The sequence below is a fragment of the Acanthopagrus latus genome, chromosome 22 (assembly GCF_904848185.1).
Source record: "Acanthopagrus latus isolate v.2019 chromosome 22, fAcaLat1.1, whole genome shotgun sequence".
Taxonomy (NCBI): domain Eukaryota; kingdom Metazoa; phylum Chordata; class Actinopteri; order Spariformes; family Sparidae; genus Acanthopagrus; species Acanthopagrus latus.
In genome coordinates this window covers 1,872,824-1,894,992 of record NC_051060.1, presented here as the reverse complement: position 1 = coordinate 1,894,992, position 22,169 = coordinate 1,872,824, and the positions used below count along the sequence as shown (strand labels likewise).

Here is a 22,169-nt window from a genome sequence, read left to right as displayed (position 1 = left end):
CTACAAATTACACAGCAGAGGAATCATGATAACTGCTCTGCAGAGGAATGCATCGTGTATATGATGGAGCTGAGGAGGCAGAATACCTACCTGAGTGTCTCCCCTCGCTCTGTCTGGCCACTGAAGAGATGTCAAAACAAATCTGATCACAGTCTGTAACCTTAGCTAAGCATAATGGACTTATTTCTGGTAACTTACCCTCTCTGATGTTACCTGTTAAACACGCTTGAAAAAATAGCCGACTACAAGCATCAGTCAAGACAGGGAAGTGCACTCAGTTCTCTTTGTTACGCTAATCCTTTCAAACAGCAACTACTAGCTATCAGATGACAATTTCCATCTACTTAAGCCCAATGAAACCTTGTATTTTTGGTCAAGTATTCCATCACTATGTTAGGTGTTTTCCAAACCTCTTTTACCTCACTACCTTTAACATTTTCCTTTTTCACCCTCCTGTGTTACTTCCTGGCAGGAGAGGAAGTAACCTTTCTCACAAAACTGGTCTGTATGTTGGTAGTCCAATTATCACCACACATAGAGTTTACTTGTACAGGCAATCACGGTATGTTAACACAAGAACAAAACCATCTGTGATCAATTATCTGGTGTACAATGTGCCCCCCCTTCACCCCTGACCATGAATGACCACTGAACGTAATTTCCTATATGCACTCAGCATTGTAGCGCAATGGTTAGCGCTGTTGTCTCACAACAAGAAGGTCCTTGGTTCAAGATGCCTGTGTTGGTTCTCTCTGGTTACTCCGGCTTCCTCTTACAGTCAAAGGAGAGGCAAGTTAAGTCAGTCAGTCACTCTAAATTTCCCTTAGATATGAATGTGTGTCAGTATTTGTCCAGGGTCCAGCCCTCTGCCATCCCGTAAAGGCTAAGAGAATGTACTATGAATGACTCCAGGACATACTATATGATCTTACATGTAAACTATAGGATACAGGGATAATATTTTGTACCATTTCACTATTAAAATAAAATAATTATCACAAGTGCAAAATTATTTAAAACAATAAAAAAAAACCCATCTATACAACATTATCGACTCTGGAAGCCTGGTGTTCCTAAATTGGTTTTAAAGGACAATATTTACACCATCAACATGCAGTCAAGACCGAATAGCTACAGTGCCATAACTTCATATGGATTTTCTCACCTTCCTTGCTTTCAGAAAGAGTATGCCATGTACATTTTAGAGAAATTTGACAACTGAATCCAAAAAAAAGGTTTATAACAAAAAGCATTGTGTGCTTGGTGTGGAGATCATAGGATGCTGCGACACTGTAAAAAATAGGCCTAATGGTCAAGCAAGCGCAAATGATCAACTGATCTATTTGGATGTAATGTTGCTAGGAGTCCTTCTGTGCACAAGTGAGCCCTATGGTAAGGTCAAAGCTGAACCACACAGTGAGGATGTAACCAGCAAGGGATTTGTAATTTACTATTAACCACTGTTTTCAGTTTCAAATGAATTTGTCTAAGCAGGTTTTTGTATTCAACCTGTATGATCATCTGTCTGATCATCTGCCTGCTTCTGCATGTTGAGGGATGTTTAAATGATGTTGCTGTGTTCTCTTCATTCTAATCTTTGTAATTAGTCTCAACAACTAGATTAGCATGTTGCTTATTTAAGTAGTAGATCCAATGGCAAGAGCCACATGATCAAACCTATGTTGTGAGATCACACCTGTAACATTTGAGTATACAGAGCACTTCATATCTACTGGGTTAAAGGTTGAGCCAAATATCTTAGTCTATCCTGCTCATAATGTCTTAGATGACAAAGTGCAATGCTAGATTTGTGGTCTAAATGTGCAAAGCTGGGGGGAAATAGGAGGAGTGGAAAAACTGCATATCAGCAAAGTCTTTGAGGTAGCAAGATTGCATTGTTCTAATTTGTCCACATGAACATAAAGTTTGAACAAACCAAAGCCAAGGTGAACTAACTCTCACCGAAAAGAAAACTAAAGACCATTTGATACAGACAGTTGTCTCATTTACACACTTTAGCTGTCAACATTCCCACACGTCTGTATCCCAACATGACAATCTAATCAAGTACCATGGGAACTGCGTGAGCCTGGGAGCCATCTGCAGCCGTATGGAGGGTGGGACTGAGCAAAGCTAATCTATTCTTTATGCCTCGTCCTGTTTCTAATAAGTCATCAACTACCGTCCTGCGGGTCTCCTGAGCTGTTAAGCTCTTGCTCAAACATGATCCTTGCCATGTTGGTGATTTGCAGGACAATTGGCTCACGAGTGATGTGAAAAGGTCAGGCTGAGGTGCTTGTCCAGTCCTCTATGTTAAAGATGAAACACAAGCAGCCCTAATCCCCCTCAGACCATGCTACTGGCCACCTAGCTGGGAACAGAAAACTCTGGTGCTTAGGAGACCTTGGATATGAATTTATATCAAACCGAGCCACGCTGATTTGAGCCAAGCCATGTCGGCAGTGAACCTGCCCTGGAGTAGGCCAAGCCGGACCTGGCCCGCCTCCAAGAAGGCTGCAGGTGACATCTCGCAACTGCAGCCAACCCGTAACCAGCACCCGTCTCCCCCTCAAGTCGATACTCAACTCATATCTGTGCAGAAAACCTGAGAGAAAGATGTTTTTATAATGCTGTGTGTTCAGCTCTCAGTACTTTTGTGGCTTCTAACTGAATCTTTTATTGAAGCTTAACTGGTGAAGTTTCAGGAGCAGGACCACACCTCAACAGCACCAACTTCCACATTTCTATAAATAACCACCTGACCCTCGCTCTCATATTCTGCGCCCCTCCCCCCCACCCCATTTCTCTCTCCCTGTTTCTTCTTTCCCTCCTCTCCTTCGTAGGTCCATGAGGGGGTCAGTCGCTGCCCGGGAGCGGCAGTGGATTCTCTACAAGAATCCCCACAATGCACTCGAAGAAATGAAAAGAACCGAGATCTTCCACACTTTGTTTTCCTTTGTCACCAAATAAATCCTTAAACGCATCTCGTTGACGGTGTGGTCCTTGCTAGTGAAAGTTTCTCTCGTCCTATTTATGTTTTCGAACATCTCTGTTTCATTGTGCTCTCTTTCAGCTGTTTCCGGAGTCATGTTTTGTTACTGCTGGTGAAAACACAATGTTCTCTTTGCTGCTGAAAAATAAAAGCTTTGAAGTTGCTAAATAATGTGGGGCTCTTATTGTGAAGAATTTATAGGAAATTAAATGTATTTGTAACAGAATCAGCAGAGCCACTTTGTTAACATTGCTTCTTTTATACTACTTTGGGGATTTGGACAGGCACTTCATTGTTTTAAAGTGAAAATGCAACCAAGGCTTTTTTTTGTGAATGCATATGAGTCAAACCTTCATGTGAAAGCATAATTACAAAGAAAGAGACACTTTTAAGATTTACCGCATTCTCGTTTTTGGGTCAAACTCATTTTCAGTGGGAGATCAACAGGCACTTACGCGATAGCATCAAAATCTCTATTTTTAAAACACTAAGAAGTCTCGACACAACATGAAACTTTGCTGGTAGTATCACCAGGGTCTCTACACATGAACACGAGCATTGAGAACATTGTTTGTGTACACAGAGTTTACTAAAAAGAAAGTTTTTGAACAGCTCACGTTAGCAGTAGCTTGTTCCGCTCGCCGCCGTCCTGCCAGCCAGAAGTATCGATTTCCGAATGTGACATAACATGTACGAGAGTTTGAAAGGTAGAAAAAGACATACCTCTAAATTTAATAAATCTGTGTAAAGCCTAAATTCATTAGTTTCCAAACTGTTATGAAGGTTATACTAGTGGGAAGCTTTCTATTAACTTAATGTAATGAGGTTGAGGCTACAGAGTAATAGGATAATATATCTTCTTCACATTGCATATTTTTCAACATCTCCCTGACCTTAAGAAACACAAGATGCTGGCACACTGCATAGCTGTGTGTGTGTGTGTATACGTGTGTTTGGGTGTGTGTTGGGGTTGTATCATCACTGCCCTGAAGAGAAACTGTGTGTGGCCTTTTGTCGTTAATTTGTGACTGAGTGAGACATGGAGGAACAAGTTGGGAGCTGTTTACCAAAATAAAAAGATGATGAACAAACACTAGTCAGCAGATGAATCCCAGCACATGATAGAGAAGTTAACTCACAGCCAGGAGGCTGAGCTTAGCAGCAGCTGGCCTCAAGTCGCTATGACGATGTTCACTGTGTAGGTTTGGACACGCATTTTTGACAGTAGTTTGATGATACAAATTTTCCAGTGCTGAAAAGAACAAAAACTCAGCTGTTGTGCATGACCACCACCATAGAGGTCTTCGTGGGGTCAGTCATTGCCAAGTATTCAAGACCTGATCCAGCACAGATGGACTGGGTCCAAACTGATCCAGTTCTTATGCAGCAGGTCTGTGTGTGATCATGATGTTTCATCACAAATTAAACAGCAAGTACTGCAACAGTCATGAATCATAGATAAAGAGAGAGACAGAGCAAATTAAGGCCCACCTCCACTGGAGGGAAACAGTCTTCAGACTGAGTCATTGCTCCCCATCGACTGTGTATTACATGAAGGTGCCTCCTGGTCACTTCCATTCGCTAGCAAGCAAGAGAGAAATGCCCAAAAGCCGATGTGTGATGGGATGCACTAATGCCGAAACCAAAAAAAAACTGAGCCTTTAGTGGATACAGGCAAAAAGACATGACGCATCAGCAGGAACAATGTAAAAACTGTGGGATCCTGACACTCAGTATACCCAAGTACACAGGTATTATACTATGCAGCAAGCATTTTGTCAGCTAACTATTTAACCAACTATAAAGCTATACAAGGCTGGCTGAATAGGGCCAATCTTTGTTTAATGACGATTCTTCATGGTGATTTGAGGAAGTGGTTTAAAATTTCTCTCTCTCTAAATATGTCTCTTTATTATATAAAATATATATAGCAAGCAAAAGGCACACTGAGATGGAGCAACAAAGTTTGTGAATAGACAGTTTCTTTTCTAGTTGACATGGGGTATTAAGATAATGTTGTAACATGATCTCCCAATTCTTTCTTACCACGCTTCAAGCTATGTCACAGGCTGGCACAAAGCATAACACCAGAGACAGCTGATTAGGACAGAACATGAGGATGGAGGGGCAGACAGACCCGGACTGCTGTGGAGTTTCTTTGTGGTATTGCATGGTACAGTATGTAATGGAAGGAGGAGGCATCTGAAGTGTGCAGTAGTGCAGGGGTCCAGACCCATGCTATGGTGGGGGAGGTAGACATGGTCTGCTGGAGTTGGTCTATCACTTGTTGTGATAGATGGATGTTACTCTTATGTCCGATGTTCACTGACAGTGAAACCACAGCAGGTGGTTGTGTTGTGGTGAGTATTGCTGAGGGAACACACACACACACACACTTTGCCTTGAGATCACAACTCTTGAAAGTTTTTATTTTCTTTACCCAGTGAGTAAAGGAATGCATGTTCTCTTGGACTAATTCCAAGTTTCACTGATTACAAGCCTGGTAACTGCCTACATTTACATATCAGTTTACTGATACTGAGCCTTTTTCCTACTGAATTTCAAATACAATGCAACATCATCACATTTCTGCCGTTACTTCCTGTCTTCTCATCTGAAACTAAATCTGTGTACTGCTTGGTAGCTCATACTTACAGCTATAAGTTCCTGGCATTTTCCGATTTTCTTGGTAGCTGTGTTATCACATCCCAAATGACTACTCCAACCATTACTACCATTTTACTTCTCGATTTGCATCAACCGGGACAACCACTATTTTAACAACGAGCATTGTCTTGTTGGACAAACCAGAATGTTCAGACTAGCATGGTATGGTGGTGCTATAGCATTATTACTAAACTGGAGAGCATCACATATTCTCATATAAACAGTATCTCCGCCTGTCACGCGGAAGACCGGGTTCGATTCCCCGACGGGGAGTGTTGTTTTTTCTACCAGCTACTGATGATTGCCCAAAACTGTAAAAAGGCATGTCCATTGTGCCCAACAAATTAGCATCCTTGTTAACAAGAAGCACCAGGCCTTGTCGAGGTGTTCCCAGTGCTGCACATGGTGGCGTTTTCTGTTTGATTTTCACACTGACCAATAATACACCAACAGCTGTGTTTCCGCCCGGTTTCGAACCGGGGACCTTTCGCGTGTTAGGCGAACGTGATGACCACTACACTACGGAAACCTCCTGAAGGCCACTGTATTTGCACACGTACGGCAGAAATCCGTTTTGCAAAGCGGCACAGTCCTCCTCATTGCTGCAGGCGCGCCGAGCTTAAAGCTCCCTAAAGTTGTGGTGAGGATATCAGCGAAGTGGAGCTGCGAGGCTGTGGAGGATCTTTGTGCCTGCCTAGAAAGGCGATTAGACGGTGAAAGGCCTGTACTTTGGAAGTCTTCAACAGTGACGGCCCACCAACGACACTGCTTTCTGCTGGGGAGGTGTAAACGACTGTACTCTGAGTTCCTGGCATTTTCCGATTTTTTTGGTAGCTGTGTTATCACATCCCAAATGACTACTCCAACCATTACTACCATTTTACTTCTCGATTTGCATCAACCGGGACAACCATTATTTTAACAACGAGCATTGTCTTGTTGGACAAACCAGAATGTTCAGACTAGCATGGTATGGTGGTGCTATAGCATTATTACTAAACTGGAGAGCATCACATATTCTCATATAAACATACTCTCAGTGGTTAACCAAGTAATGTTTAACTATTGACATCCCTGTTCAGCAGCACAATGTTTGTATTGTTTACCACCTTAACTTCACTTGCCAAATTGTCCAATACTGAATTCAACAGACCACACTACTTTACTTTTTGTGGGGGTAAAATACAAGGATGACAATGTAAACAGTCAGCAAGTGTTTAGAACCTCTGGACATCCATTTAGGAGCTCTGATAGCATGCTGTTCCCATGGTTATCATAATTTCCTGCTGTCGTTATTAGACTTCATTATCTTTTTAGGTAGATGTTTTCGAACTCCTTATGTGAAATGAAATATGATATTTTATGGACAATATGGTTCAAATGAAAGCAAACACTGAAGGCAATGTATACACTATTTAATAAGCAGTATGAGCGAAGCACATGATGTGATAAATAACATCAAGCACATCCAAATGTGTGAATGTAGTGGTGAGAAATATGAGGAGAGAAAAGATTCAAAGTTGTGTGTGTGGTGATGTGGTGTGAATAGCTGAAGGAAAATATCCATGTGATTTCTATTCCACAAATGGTGTCCTTGCCTATTCAGAGGAGGTTGCTGTGCAGCAACTCAATTCACTTTTCATATGTTTTATGGATCGCCATAACTCTGACACTGATACTGACTGTTTTGACAGTGTATTTTGTTTCTCTGCTCTGCAGCAGGAACACAGCCACTGTTATTTCAGCTCTGCATGCCTCCACAGCAGTTTGCAGAGCAGGAGGGCACCTGCAGTGCTGCAGTTCAGATTGCTGATAGGAGGTTTGGGTTGTCCCCGACCTTGATATGTCCGGGCAACATCCCTGTGAGCCAGCACAGGACCTCTGTCCTCTTCCCTCGCCCACAAATCTTGAGCGAGGGATTATGGGTTCATTTGGCCAGCCATTTAGCCCCCGCACTGTGGCTGTCGCCCTCTGACTGGAGGGGCCTCCACAACACGAGCCCTGCTGCACGGGGTCTGCATGCTAACACTGAGCCCAGGATTCAGGAGGCAGCCCCCTTCTCCGTGACAGTCACTGCCCCAGCGCTTGACATCGTGTCAAGCCCAGGTGCTGCGGTGGCTCAGCTCTTCTCAGCGGTCCAGACAGGCCAGATCCAGGCTCTGACAAGCTGGGTCTGTAGGGAGAGGCTGAGTCCAGACGTTACTCTGACCCCGCTGCCCTCCTGTATGTTGTTTACCTTCAGGTGTTGGCACCTGCTCAAAGAGAGAAGGGAGGAAAAAAAGGGGTGTCTGCTTCCACCTCACCCAGACAGGAATCAGAAATTGACAATGCTCAGGCTCAAAGCACCCCAGCCAGACCTTGTGGGCCCTGTGGGGCTGCCAAGAACTGACTGGAGCTTGACCATGGCTTAAGCAGCTTTTCCAGGCCAAATTGACCAGGATTCATCTTTTACCTTGACAAGAAATAGAACAGTCTAATCACAACTTTCTCTGTTTCTGCTCCAAGGGGAATATAAAGTAATGTTTGAATTAACTTTTCAAATATATAATGAATGACTTTCAGGTTATACAGCATTTGACACAACTAACCCCAAGCAAACCTTCAATTACTGCAAGAATAGAAATAAAAGAAGAAAATCAGCCATGTTTGCGATCTCTGCATGAGCTCATGTGGACTGCACCAAATTGCTACTTTGTCTCACTTCATCTCGGAATGAATGGCATCTCTTTCATTAGCTTGATTTGCTATCATTTTCAGCATTCTGTCCAACAATATCACGTCCAAATGAGAATTTGAAAATACAATGCAGATTTGAATACATTTGGCCTCTCAAATTGGAGGTTAAAAAGACTGGACGGCAATTACAGCAAATATACTTTCTTGCTGATGGTTTACTGCACACTGCTCCATTCTCGGTGAGCATTAGTGCATGAGTAATTATGGAGAATTATTCAACGGGAGCATAATTATGCAAAGTCTTTTAAATGACGGACAAATCTGTCGCATTATATTCATTGTTTTGCAAATGCGGTTGATGGTTCCGTTATCTGTCTCCTGCTCTGCAACACCTGTTTTGTATAATTAAAACAAACTTTGACATGGGATTGAGACTGTGGCAATTAACACCATCACATATGCTATTCAACCTTAAGAAAAAGCTGCTAATAGTTGTCCACAGGTGATTTTTCTTATATAGACCGTCTGTCTTTTAGCTGCGTGGGCAGCACAAGCCAAATCAGAAGTGTAGATTTGAATCTATGCATCTTGGTTGAAGACTACAGCATATAGTGTTGGAGTTTCACAATCCTAAAAGAGGAGCATTTTACCTTGTTTGCATAATAAATTTAATATTACATGCTTTTATTTTATATTGCACTCAGATACCCACAATCCTGCCAATTGATCCACATTTGCAGACACGTTTCATAAGTAAACAGAAAGCTGAAGTGCCATTTAGAATCTGGTCTGTCACGATCTTTTTCCAACGGAGGAACAAATGACTTAAAGATGTAATGGATCAATACTAGTGCAAATACTAGTGGAGATGATGATGTTTGAAAATGAATGATTGTTTATTTGTGTAAAAAGTATGTAATTGTAATTTGTAATTAATTTCATTACTGTTAAAATTCTGCAACAACTACTGCCATGAATACATGTTGCCAGGACAAATTTAAACCAATCCAGTGAGAAAATGGCAAATGGTGAAGCTTAGAATATAAATGCACAGAATGTAAAGGTGATGAGATTTAGCTCTGAGGGCCAAACTAAATGACATAAGAAGCATTTTGGAGGACACCTATAGGATTTGACAGGTTGGGTCAGGGATGCCAATTTTTCATTTCAGTTTGTAGTGACATGTGGTGTTGGTGAAGTCAGTCACCATAATAATGTCAATTAAATAATAATGGGTGATGATGAAAACAGTTGGTTGACTAGCATACAAGGTATGACTGTGTTGCAGCGAGAAGAAACTTCCTTTGGAAATTTGCCTGAAATAATCTTGAATAGAGTTATACCAGTGTTGTAGTATACACATAATGAGGGATGACTATACCTGTACTATACTATACTATACCATCAGAATTAGTCACATATCTCAAGGCTGAGTGATACAGGAGGTTGACTTTGGATGAGATGGACAGTGAGGCAAACCTACAAATATTATAACCCAAATCAATCTCAGAAAGAGTCAGAGGCCAGCAACTAAGCATTTTTCTTGAAGCCATTGGAATACAGTACTTCAGCCCATACAGAACATTTGGAGTGAATCTTAATTTCATAGCAAGGTGGCCTGTACGATGTTTAAAATTTAAACTCTTGTCCAACTAATTTCCAAATTATATGTGGAAATCAACTGACTGAGCATGGTCAAATTTAAAAGCAATTTCAAACCTGACAGATCATGCTGCAGACTTTTGAAGTCAGACTGCATATCTTAAAAGTCCACCTCTGTCATGGGGGCACAGGAGTGCATGAATGTATCATCTGCTTACAGACAGTATTTGCAGAATTTGAATTTCTCACATGCATTATTGACATACATTATAAAAAGCAACGGCCCTGGGGCGCCGTTTAGCTCAGTTGGTAGAGCGTTGCAGCGGCCCCAGGTTTGAGTCCCGGCCTGGGGCCCTTTGCTGCGTGTCACTCCACCTCTTTCTCAGTCCTGTAACGTCTTGTCAGTAAAGCCAAAATGGCCAAAAAATATATACTTAAAAAAAAAGCCACCATCCCAAAATGAAGCCATGTGGAACATCTTTTGTGGTATTGACTGGATCGGACAAGACATTGCCATGTTTAACTATCTGTCAGTGGTTTCTGGTTACTCACAGATAGGTGTGAAATGATGGAAATACATAACAGGCGATCCACAGTATCAAAAGCCTTTGTAAGGTCTGTAAACAGAGACAAATAAGTGAGCTTGTTGCCCACGGTTTCTTTGATATCTTCAATGGCTGTCAGAGTGGTGGTTACAGTGCTTTTGTCTGATTTGAAACTATGTTGAAACTATGTATATGATTTCACTTGGTTGGCAACCAAAGATTACATTTTTTAAAGGACAGAGAGGTTGGAAATTGGCCTGTATTTACTCATTTTATATCAACTACTTAAAGGAGAAGAGTGTCATAAGCTTGCTTCCAAGCAACTAGTACCTGATTAAAACCAATAGACCAATTAAATATTTGAGTGACAAGCTTTGCTATGACCAAGGGAGCAGCTTTTAATAGTTAGAGGTCAACTGTATTTAGTTCATGAAAAACTGGGCTTGAATGAGAAAGCAGAGGATGAGGGCATGGTTGATGCGTTAACTCACTAAAGAATCTAGAGGGATTTAAGAACAGGACTGGCCATCAAAAGCATGACCTGCCTTTTCAAAATTAAATTATTGTTTTTCTGTGATGGAGGCTTCTGAAATTTTCAGCTTCTGAGTTAAATCAGATACTTTTATGTTCTGTGTTTAAGAATTTGGAGTGATTAGTTAAACAGTCATTTGTCAAGGTTAGGTAATAGTTGACCATATAAGTTAAGTGCACTGATTTCACAAAACTCTGAAAGTCGGCCAATTATATATATATTTTTTTTTTCTTTTCCTGCAAGGGCTCACTGTTTATTTCTAGAATGGAAGAGCCTGGCAAGTTCTTTGACAAACCAGGGATTATCGCTGTTCTTAGTACTAAACTTTTTGAAAGGAGCACGTTTGCTTGCAAAAAATAAAAGGGCAAAAGTATCACTGACTGTGGGAAACAGTGTATTTCGATCCCAGTTTATTCCTGCACAGTCTTATATAAAAGAGTGTACTGAGAAGAGATGTTTAAAGCAGCATCTAAACACAGTGAGACCATTGGATTGACACAACTAGGTACACGGTGATGATCATTTAAAGACTCACATTGCTGTGTATATGCAAATGCAAGTGTCACTGTTCAGCTGCGATGGGTTGACCCTGGTGGGGCTATTGCTAAACTGTGTAAGATTTAAAGAGTTTCAAGCCTGCTTCAGATTTATCACTGAGCCTGTTTAAATCCCCAGTTCCACCAGTTCAAATTTATTAAAATCACAATTAAACTTGTTGCAGTTTCACTGATGGCAGAGACAGACATATGCATAGAAGCTGGTAGCTGTTGGTGGGGCATTTTTGATTTTTAGGACTATAAATGAAAAATGTTTTGGGATTAACTGGGAAGGTAAAATAGAATAGCAACACTACCTGTCTGTCCATTAAGGTATATTCAGAAAACATTCTCACCTCCAGCATGTATGAAATTTAAGATACAGAAGGTTTAGGCAATGTCACTGAGATCACAATAATGTCTGGGTTAGTGATCATAAATCAGGTTTCAGGGAGTCAAGGATATAATTGCCTGTTTTTGACTGCTTTTGATTTTACCATTATATTTCACAGTGGAAACTGACCTTGCCTTGTTTGGTGTCATTATTTTGAGCACAACCTCACATGTGTGACTGAACAGTTATTTTTTTCATTTTGATATACTGCGTTAACACAATGGACCTAAAATCACAAAATAACATCAAATCAGAGTAGGAAAAAGTTAGATTTTTTTTTACTGTGAAAACCACAGGTTTGTTTAATGAACATTTTTTATTACTTATAATGCAAATATAAATTGTTGTTTGCTAAATTTGTGTATGAGTTTTTGAAATGTACAAAGTTATATGTAACTATTTAGATTTAAATGCAGGCAATGCCTCAGGCTCAGGTCTCCCTCAGATCCTCCCTGCCTGCTCCACATTCAGCAGTCTCCTCATTGTTTTGACTCACAAAACAAAACAAAAAAAAACCCCACTACACACTAAACACACTACACTAAACACTACATAACACACTGACTATACAGTCCAAACACGCTGTATGTCACAAATCTCTCAACTCTCAAAACTCGCTATCTCTGTCGTTGTCTCTCTCACCGTCACTGCTGCTGTCAATCGTCCACCGCTGTCTCTCCCACAACTTCCCCTGTTCCCCAGCAACCAAATCATGTGGTTTGCCATACAATTTTGTGATTGGTTGGTGTGGTGCCTTTTTCCACCAGTAGGAATATGTTTTCTTGCCTTCAAACACTTCTTGCTTGCGGACACTTTCATGAAAAATGCCCGCTTTTACCATTTCTTCCTGCACCAGACACAAAGCAAACGTGACAGCAATGTTTGCGAAAAAGCGTGGCGGACATTATTTATCGTATGTCCGGTTTTGGACGCGCCTGCATGTCCGTCAAGTCAGGGGGTGGGCCGTGGGGGTGGGCTAGCAGCTAGCTACCTACGAACATCCACAGATTACTATTCCAGTTTGTTGTTCAGACGTTGCTCACCCTTGAACCACACAGCAGCCATGTTGAAAACCTCAGGTCAACAAATGCAACACAGTTCCTTAATGTTTAGCTGATAGAATTAACATGACACTGTTGCAGCTTTGCCAAAGACTAAGTTAGTTAAAGATATGTCCACTGTATACTGATGACAGAACAATATCTTCACATGGACATCATCTTAGAAGACAGGGTCTCAAAGGACATGTACATTTGTGCCTATCTGTGAACTGAATGTGAGAGGTTGAGAATGAAAGACGGCTTCACATAGTATATTGTATAAGTACTCTCAACATTTTTTCTAACACTTTGCAAGTAGAGGCAGTAGTGGTGATAAAGTAGTAGTGGGCTGTATTTCTGTATTACCATTAATGGCTACCAAAGGCATGCTGCAGTCTCAAACAAGTGGCTCATCTGCACTCCTGTCACAGTGCTAAACGAATGAGAGTAAAGGTGAGAAAATAGAGGTGTACATCCATTCGGATTGTTCTATTGCTTAAACTGTAGTGTAAGTAAAGTGTCATCCCATGTCTGCAAATATATTCCCCCTGGGGTCAAAGTCAATAACCCATTACATGGATTAAAGGAGCCTTCACCGTTCACTTCTGGACAGCAAATAGCTTCTGATTTTTATTCATTGGTTTCTATCACAAAGAAATAGTTGGTAAAGTATGTGTCAAAGCAATTTACTGCCTAACATATACTCCCACACAGAACAAGCCTCATGCTGTTCGCCTAAGCATTTGGCTTCTGACTCACAAAGAGACAAAAAAGAGAGAAAAAAAGCCCATCTTGAAGGAAATCTTAAGCAGATGCATATAAGCAGGAAAATCCCCCTGGATAAGCTGTTATGGTGTGAAAGCCTCTCTCTGGTTATGAGCTGACAACCCAGTGCCTTTATTAAACACAGGTTTCATCTGTGACAGATCTAGAAAGGTATTTCAGAGATTCACTGCAGGTTGCGTCTAACCCGAGCTCTGGATCCACAGGCCTGGGCTATTCAAAGCATTAACTACTGCAGCTTAGGAGTGAGACAAGATTTTTGCCTCCAATCTTACCCTTGGAATTCCAGGCTCATGCTTAACAATGTATATATGTTGCGTGTAGGATACATGCTCAGTGTACACCTGAGTTCAGACAGCCTTACGTTTCTCAGCATTGTTACATTCTTTCAGAGCCCATTTTGAGTTAAGCTGAGGTATAATCACATCACTCTACAGTAATCCTTTGCATGTGCAATATTCAGGGTGTGAACATTGTTCTTTTCCTAAAACCCCACTTAAAGGATCATTCCAGGTTATTACATATTTGGTCTTATTTGCATACTTTAGAAGATTGTTTCAGTAACAGTGACACTGTACAAGTCCATCAGTACTGCAACAAGCCAAAATTGAAGACTATGGTATAACAACTGTATTTCAGATTCATTGCAAAGCAAGTCTGATAAAATCCTGGTCATAATTTGTCTCAGATTGAGCTGTTCATGTAAACAGAAAAAACATGTAAGCAGACACATGTCATTGATCTGCATGCTCTTATGTTTTGAAAATGAATCAAAATACTCTTCTCAGCAATGAAGTGGTTACAAGAGTAGCAAGGGTTGTCAGTCTTTGGGTCCAGATTGAAATATATCATCAGCTATAAGATGGATTCTTGTACAATTCTGTTTAGACATTCATGTTGCCAAAAAGATGAATCCCACCGACTCTTGTGACTTTTATCCTACACTAGCACTACACGTGAATTAGGGGAAATGTGTAAGTAATTGGATGGAAAGACTTAAAATGTGCTGTGCACATTTGTATTCTCCTCAAGATGCTCCTAAGCATTTACTCAGGCACCATCATTAAAGGTGTTATTTGTTAGATATTAAGAGAAGACAAAGAGGGGCAGCATGTCACCAGAGAAACAGATACTGTAACTGCTGCTCTCCTTGGCTGTAGCTAGCTACCTTAAGCTAACTTGCTGATGGCTTGGTTAATCTTGAAGCCAGTATGGTGTGATGCTAACTTTAGGAAAGCTTGGGTAGAATAGCTGGGTGCCGAAATCACAGATGAGCCCTACATTCCACCAATGGCTGAGGGAGCTTCGAAATGCAATATGGGATGCGTTTCTCAGTATTGCTTTATTTATTTATTTTTCTGTTGCCACACAGAAACAATTATGTTATTCAAGCAATGTAAACTACTTAAGCATTATTATTTATTTTATTTCTGTTAGTATTTCCATCCTGTTCCATTTTCTTTACATAGAGTTCCTTATATTTTTGCTTGGTTTAATCTGGACATTTTCTCACTTTAACTATGTTTGTCACAGAGGCTAATTATGGCAATGTACATGCTCCCTCTCCTTGAAACAGCCCCAAAACAAAACAAACAAAAAAAGACTGTTTGATGACATTTATTTAATTTATGTTTTGCCTGAATTAAGTGTTTGCTAGCCTCCATTAAAAGTAAAATGGAGTAATCTTATTGTGTTTTTCACATTAAATAGCAGTTCCCTGTGCAATGCTTCATGTTCATCTGAACAGAACAGTTTATCATTTACGAGTCATACATTCTGTAACATCCATCCATCCATCCATTTTCTTCGCGGTCACGGGGGCAGCTGTCTGAGCAGGAATGCCCAGACTTCCCCCATCCCGGACGTTTCCTCTAGCTCCTCTGGGAGGATCCCAAGGCATTCCCAGGCGTGTCCTGGGTCTTCCTCTGGGTCTCCTCCTGGTGGGGCATGCCAGGAACACCTCCCGAGGGGGGGGCGTCTGACATAGATGCCCCCAACCTGGAGGGAGCAAGCCATCTTTTTCCGATCAAGAACCATGGCCTCAGACTTGGAGGTGCTGATTTTCATCCCAGCTGCTTCACACTCGGCTGCAAACCTCCCCAGGACATGCTGGAGGTCCTGGCTCAATGGAGCCAACAAGACAACATCATCCGCAAAATGCAGAGATGGGTCAGACTAAAGGCGGTTCCAATGCCCCTGATGACAGATATAAAGACAAGGTTGTTCACGTCGCCCGGAATGGCATTACCAGGGCCCCACCCTGGAACCAGGCCTGGGGTTGGGGCTCCCAGGCGAGTGCCTGGTGGCCGGGTCTTAGCCCACGGGACCTGGCCGGGCTCAGCCAGAAAGAGTGACGTGGGCCCGCCCTCCAGTAGGTTCACCACCCGCAGGAGGGTTCAGAAGGGGCTGGTGTCATGTAAGTTGGGTGGCGGTTGTGGGCAGGGGCCCCGACGACCCAATCCTTGGACGGTGACGCTGGCCATGGGGACATGGAATGTCGCCTCGCTGGGGGAAAGAGCCTGAGCTGGTGTGGGAGGTTGAGCGGTACCGGCTAGAGCTAGTCGGGCTCACCTCCATGCACAGTCTGGACTCTGGAACCCAACTCCTTGAGAGAGGCTGGTGTCTCTTCCTCTCTGGAGTCGCCCGTGGTGAGAGGCGGCGAGCTGGTGTGGGCTTGCTTATATCTCCCCAGCTCAGCCGCCATGTGTTGGAGTTTTCCCCTGTGAATGAGAGGGTCGTTTCCCTGCGCCTGCGGATAGGTCTCTCACTGTTATTTCAGCTTACGGGCCGAACAGTAGTGTAGAGTACCTGGTATTCTTGGAGGCCCTGGGAGGGGTACTGGAGAGTGCTCCAACCGGGGACTCCGTCATTCTACTGGGGGACTTCAACGCTCATGTGGGCAGTGAAAGTGATACGTGGAGGGGTGTGATTGGGAGGAACGGCCTCCCCGATCTGAACCCAAGTGGTGTTTTGTTACTGGACTTCTGTGCTAGTCACAGTTTGTCCATAACAAACACCATGTTCAAGCATAAGGGTGTCAATCAGTGCACATGGCACCAGAACACCCTAAGCCGGAGGTCTGAGCTATCAACTGATCACCACCTGGTGGTGAGTTGGATCTGCTGGCAGGGGAGGAAGCTGGACAGACTTGGCAGACCAAAAATGAAATGTGAGGGTCTGCTGGGAACGTCTGGCGGAACCCTCTGTCAGGGAGGTCTTCAACTCCCACCTCCGGGAGAGCTTTGACCAGATCCCGAGGGAGGCTGGGGACATTGAGTCCGAATGGACCATGTTCTCCACTTCCATTATTGACGTGGCTGTTCGGAGCTGTGGCCGTAAGGTCTCCGGTGTCTGTTGTGGCGGCAATCCCCGAACCCAGTGGTGGACACCGGAAGTAAGGGATGCTGTCAAGGTGAAGAAGAGGTCCTATCGAGCATGGTTGGCAAAGGGGACTGAGGCAGCTGACGGATACTGGCAGGCCAAGCATGCGGCAGCATGGGCGGTTGTGGAAGCAAAAACTTGGGTCTGGGAAAAGTTTGGGGAGGCCATGGAGGAGGACAACCGGTCAGCCTCTAGGAAATTCTGGCAAACCATCTGGTGCCTCAGGAGGGGGAAGCAGCCCTCCACTGACACTGTTTATGGTGGAGATGGGGAGCTGTTGACCTCGAGTGGGGATACCGTCGGGCGGTGGAAGGAATACTTCGAGGATCTCCTCAAGCCCACTGACATGCCTCCCTTAGAGGAAGCAGATGCTGGGGACTCGGAGGTGGATTCATTCATCACCCAAGCCGAAGTCACTGAGGTAGTCCTCAGGAAGCTCCTCAGTGGCAAACCACCGGGTACCTCAAGTTTCTGGATGTTGTGGGGCTGTCTTGGCTGACACATCTCTGCAGCATCACGTGGCAGTCGGGGAGAGTGCCTCTGGACTGGCAGACCAGGGTGGTGGTCCTTCTATTCAAAAAGGGGGACCGGAGGGTGAGTTCCAACTATTGGGGGATCACACTCCTCAGCCTTCCTGGGAAAGTCTACTCCAGGGATCTGGAGAGGAGAATTCGCCTGCTAGTCAGATACTCAGATTCAGGAAGAACAATGCAGTTTTCATCCTGGCCGTGGAACACTGGACCAGCTTTATACCCTCCGCAGGGTGCTCGAGGGTTCATGGGAGTTTGCCCAATCAGTCCACATGTGTTTTGTGGACTTGGAGAAGGCATTTGACCGTGTCCCTCGTGGTATTCTTTGGGAGGTGCTCCGGGAGTACAGGGTCGGAGGCCCTCTGCTAAGGGCTGTAGGGTCCCTGTACGACCAGAGCAGGAGCCTGGTTCACATTGCTGGCAGTAAGTCAGACCTATTCCCGGTGCGTGTTGGACTCCAGCAGGGCTGCCCTTTGTCATGCTGTAACATACATACAAAAATCTATTTCACCCTGTGGAAGATCTCTATTTGTCCCAAACATAATTTTTTCATTCCTGGGACAGTGGGAGGCCATAGTTTTAGGCCCTGAGTACTCATGATGTCATATTGGTCATTATATTATGTGTCATTCACATTCTCTTTGGTTAGTTTGCACATGTTAGTCATAGCTGCAGTACAATTGTAGGGAGTTTTGTGACTCCTGACCACAATTTTTTACCATGTTTCCCAACATTTGTCTGCTGAATGTACAGCATAAACAGGTCTTTAGACCCAGTTTGTAATCCCCCAGATTATTTTCTTAAACCCTATCACAGCGCAGTAAATTCATTACCAACATAGTGGCACTGTACTTCAGTGGAGTGAATTCTCCACTAGTTCAAACACAACCTCACCATGACCTCTGGATTCTTAGCTTGTTGGAACTTAAAGACAGAAATACAGTATCCTAACTCAGCCAAACCCGTTTCTTTAATATGTCCACATGACCTCAGGAGTCAATATCCTTATTTGCCTATTTAGTTCAAGACATGCACCCCACACCAAAGTTGTTACAGCCAAGCAGTGATTTATTTAGCCAATTAAACCCGGGGATAATTAGGTGGAGACAATGAGGGAGCTGGGCAGGGAATTTGTCCAGTATGCAGAGGTTAATGATAATCCTCTTTGAGATAAGTGCCATGTGACCAATGGGAGTTCAGACTGGAGTGCCTGATCCAGCAGACATCACTGAGGCCTCTCAAGTGCATAAATTAGGATAAAGCAAGCCCCTGGCTGATTTACTGCAATTCCCAAGTGTCATGCTCATTATTGTAATGTCTTCTCCACTCTAAAATACAGCCCTCCACTCATCTGACCATGTTTGTTTCAGTCCTCAGCGCCAATAATTTTTCTTTTTACATAAAAGTATGAATAATGGATAATGTGAACAGTTATTATTTTCTCAGTTAACATGATGACCATGGAATAACTGAATCAGGAGAGATGAAGCCAGTTTTATAGTGGGCTAACAGACTGCACTGATCTATTTTGTGGCTGATTCCAGAATTATTGACAGCTGATTGTGTAATGAAGTAATCATTGCCTAATCAGACTGATTAAGTGCTACTTTTCCTGTACTTATTAATTTAAATGACATTTTAAGATGTAACATTTAAATAGAGATGGATGTGCTGGCTTCTCGGGTAATCAAAATCTGTGAGATTATACTGACAGAATTGGCAAAATGCTGAATAAGCATCCAGAGATTAGATTAAAGTTTTAAGTGCTCTTACATGATCAAAATGAAAGGAAAAAAAAAACAAAAAACAATTAAGGCATTTAAAAAAAAATGTGGGTAATTTAATTAAATGATGATTGGGAAACATTCTTCCCAGCTGTATGTTACCATTACAGCAGTCATATGAGAACCTACTCTCTCCAAAATAATATTAAGAAGTCCTTTGCCAGGCAAATACCAGAGGTGAAAGCCAACTGTCAATGAAAGTGTTTTCTGATTGTATTGCAGATAAGAAACTCTCTTTATCTGGTGGGCATCGGGTTATCCTTGGACATACAGTGTGTCTCACAATCATATGACAGAATTACCACATTCAAAACACTTGTTTTTATATTGTGTATGTACAGTTAGGCTATATGATGTAAATATACTGTATATGCACACACTTGACCCACCATCCCTAAGGATTTTGTCAACCTGACCTTTCCCTAACTTGTGACCCTTCTGTAGGGTTAGGGTTAGGGTTCACATAGCTGTATCAAATATTTCCATGTTGTTGTTTTTCCATGGAAAGTGTAACAAAAACAATTTGATATCAAGGAAAGTGCATTTCTGCCTACATTTTTGTTGTCAAATATTTTAAAAATTACAAAAAGAAGAAAGGGAGCAAGGATACAAGGTTTACTTTTGAGACTGATGTCAGAATGATGAATTATAGTGCGCCTGAAAACCTACATGTCAGGACAGATTTGCTTTTATCGATCATAAAATGTGCCTCATCAGAGCTGTTCAGGATCTACTGTATTAGCATTACAGCAACACAGTCAGTGAGTCACAGCTGTAGCCTCTGAATAAAACACTCCTTTCCTGGTATAGAGTATACTAATAGAAAGCCACAGTAGTTACCAGCTACAGACACATTTGAGTCAGTGCAGACAGGTGAGTAAAGAAGAGATCATAGACACACCCAGTGGGAGGTTAGAATGCTTGTCTAGACTGATATAAAATGCAAAGTCACACATTACTGTCCACACCTTGGGGGAGCTTGCGTCACATGCTTTAGACATGTTCCTCAGATCAAGGAAACAGGGTGCAGCAGTCTGCTCATGATGACAAACTGTGTGAGGCACTACTAAGCACAGATTTTAAAAAAAAACACACGAACCTCTCACAGGAAGTACAGATACAGATAAGCTGAGGAGGGATTTGAGCCACAGGTGGACAGAGCCGCAAACTGGGCTGTTAGTGTATCCATTTCTACCTGCTGGGAGAACTGGGGAGGGGGTTCCTGTGAGGATTGAGCACTATCCTGATTTGCTGTACAGCAAGCCCTTTAGCAAACGTTCAATAAACAGCTCTCACCCTTCAGGCAGCCAACTTCCACGGTTAGACCTGCAGCAGCCCAAACAAACAAAGGAAGTGCTGTGGGAGGAGCAATCAGATTCTTATTCTCTGACACACTGTGCTTCCCTTACTGTAGGACATCCTGAATGCCCTGCAGCTCACTCCAACACAGAGTGAGAACTTTAATATCTACACTCATTCCACTTCACATTCAGATTTCATCATTTTTATCACAGTGCAGAGTAATGAGAAGTAATGCATTTATAAGTGAATGAAGAACAAGGAATTCCTGAGTGAATAATTAGATTTAGCATATTCTAGTGCAATTATTAATTCCAAACACATCTGCAAAATTATCCAAATGGAAGTGAAATTATGATTTGTTCCAGCTGTCAGCAAAAGATGAAATGTTATTGCCACTAATTCATAATTACCTTTGTACTGTCTTATCTGCCAATAATTACGGTAGGTTATGAGTGGTAATAGTTGGCACTGATCATTTTCAAATATGCAATTTTAGCAAGGCCATAGTGACCCATGAGTGGACCCTGGGGCAAAAATGACATGAAGGCCCCTGCTCCATTTCATAGTTTTAGCAGTTTCAGCTTTAAGTTTAAGGGCCAGTAAACATCTTTGATGCTAATTAGCAAAACTATAAGAAACATATCCAATTGCTAACCATTTCTCCTGAGCTAAACTGGAAAAAGACTTTTTTGCTAAAATTGTTCTGAGGTAAATATTGATTTAACTGTGTTTTTCCTGTAGCAAAATTACACCATCCTGATATAGCCTCATTTTTACTGTGCCAGTCGGTCTGCAAGCTGGTTGGATTTTTTTTCACTCTCGTTTCCTTTTTTTGAAGCACAAATGAAGCACATCTGCCATTGTCCAAACAAAACTGGAAAATGCACTGTTTTCTCTGGTCCCTTTCCCAAGGTAACAGTGACACAACGGGAATAACTGAACACTCTACACTGCAAAAGAAAAAGAACTCCGCTGATGAAGGGGGCTAAGAGGGCAAGTGATGCCTGCTTATCAATCCTTTATGTTGGACTTTGGCTTTTCATAGCACTGAGATCAGAGTTTCTTTGTCAAATTGGGATTCTGATAGTTGTATTTTGCTTTGGACAACAGCCAGGCTGCTAGCAGTAGCCATGTTGTCAAGGCTCTCCTTATGTATGTATTTGGCTACATGAAGAGATTTCAGTAAACTGAGAGAAGAAGCCTGGGGAGTATGATACAGGTCATCGGTAGGATTAGGGGCATCCACCTGGCATCCACCAGTGGGGGAGTTGCACCATGCTGCCACCACTGGTAGGGTGTACAGTGGTGCATGGTTTGGCATACCAAATGTCCATCTTTGACAGCCAAAACCAATTTCTCACATCAACAGACTATGTCAATGATCTTAACAGCAACCAAGTTATTT

General features: G+C 42.5%; 1 non-coding gene across 1 annotated transcript; it reads right to left on the bottom strand.

The window, feature by feature from the left end:
- Nucleotides 1-6,115: 6,115 nt before the first annotated feature.
- trnav-aac lies at nucleotides 6,116-6,188 on the bottom strand. Its single transcript has one exon. It is a non-coding gene; the product is annotated as a tRNA-Val (tRNA).
- Between the last annotated feature and the right edge of the window lie 15,981 nt (nucleotides 6,189-22,169).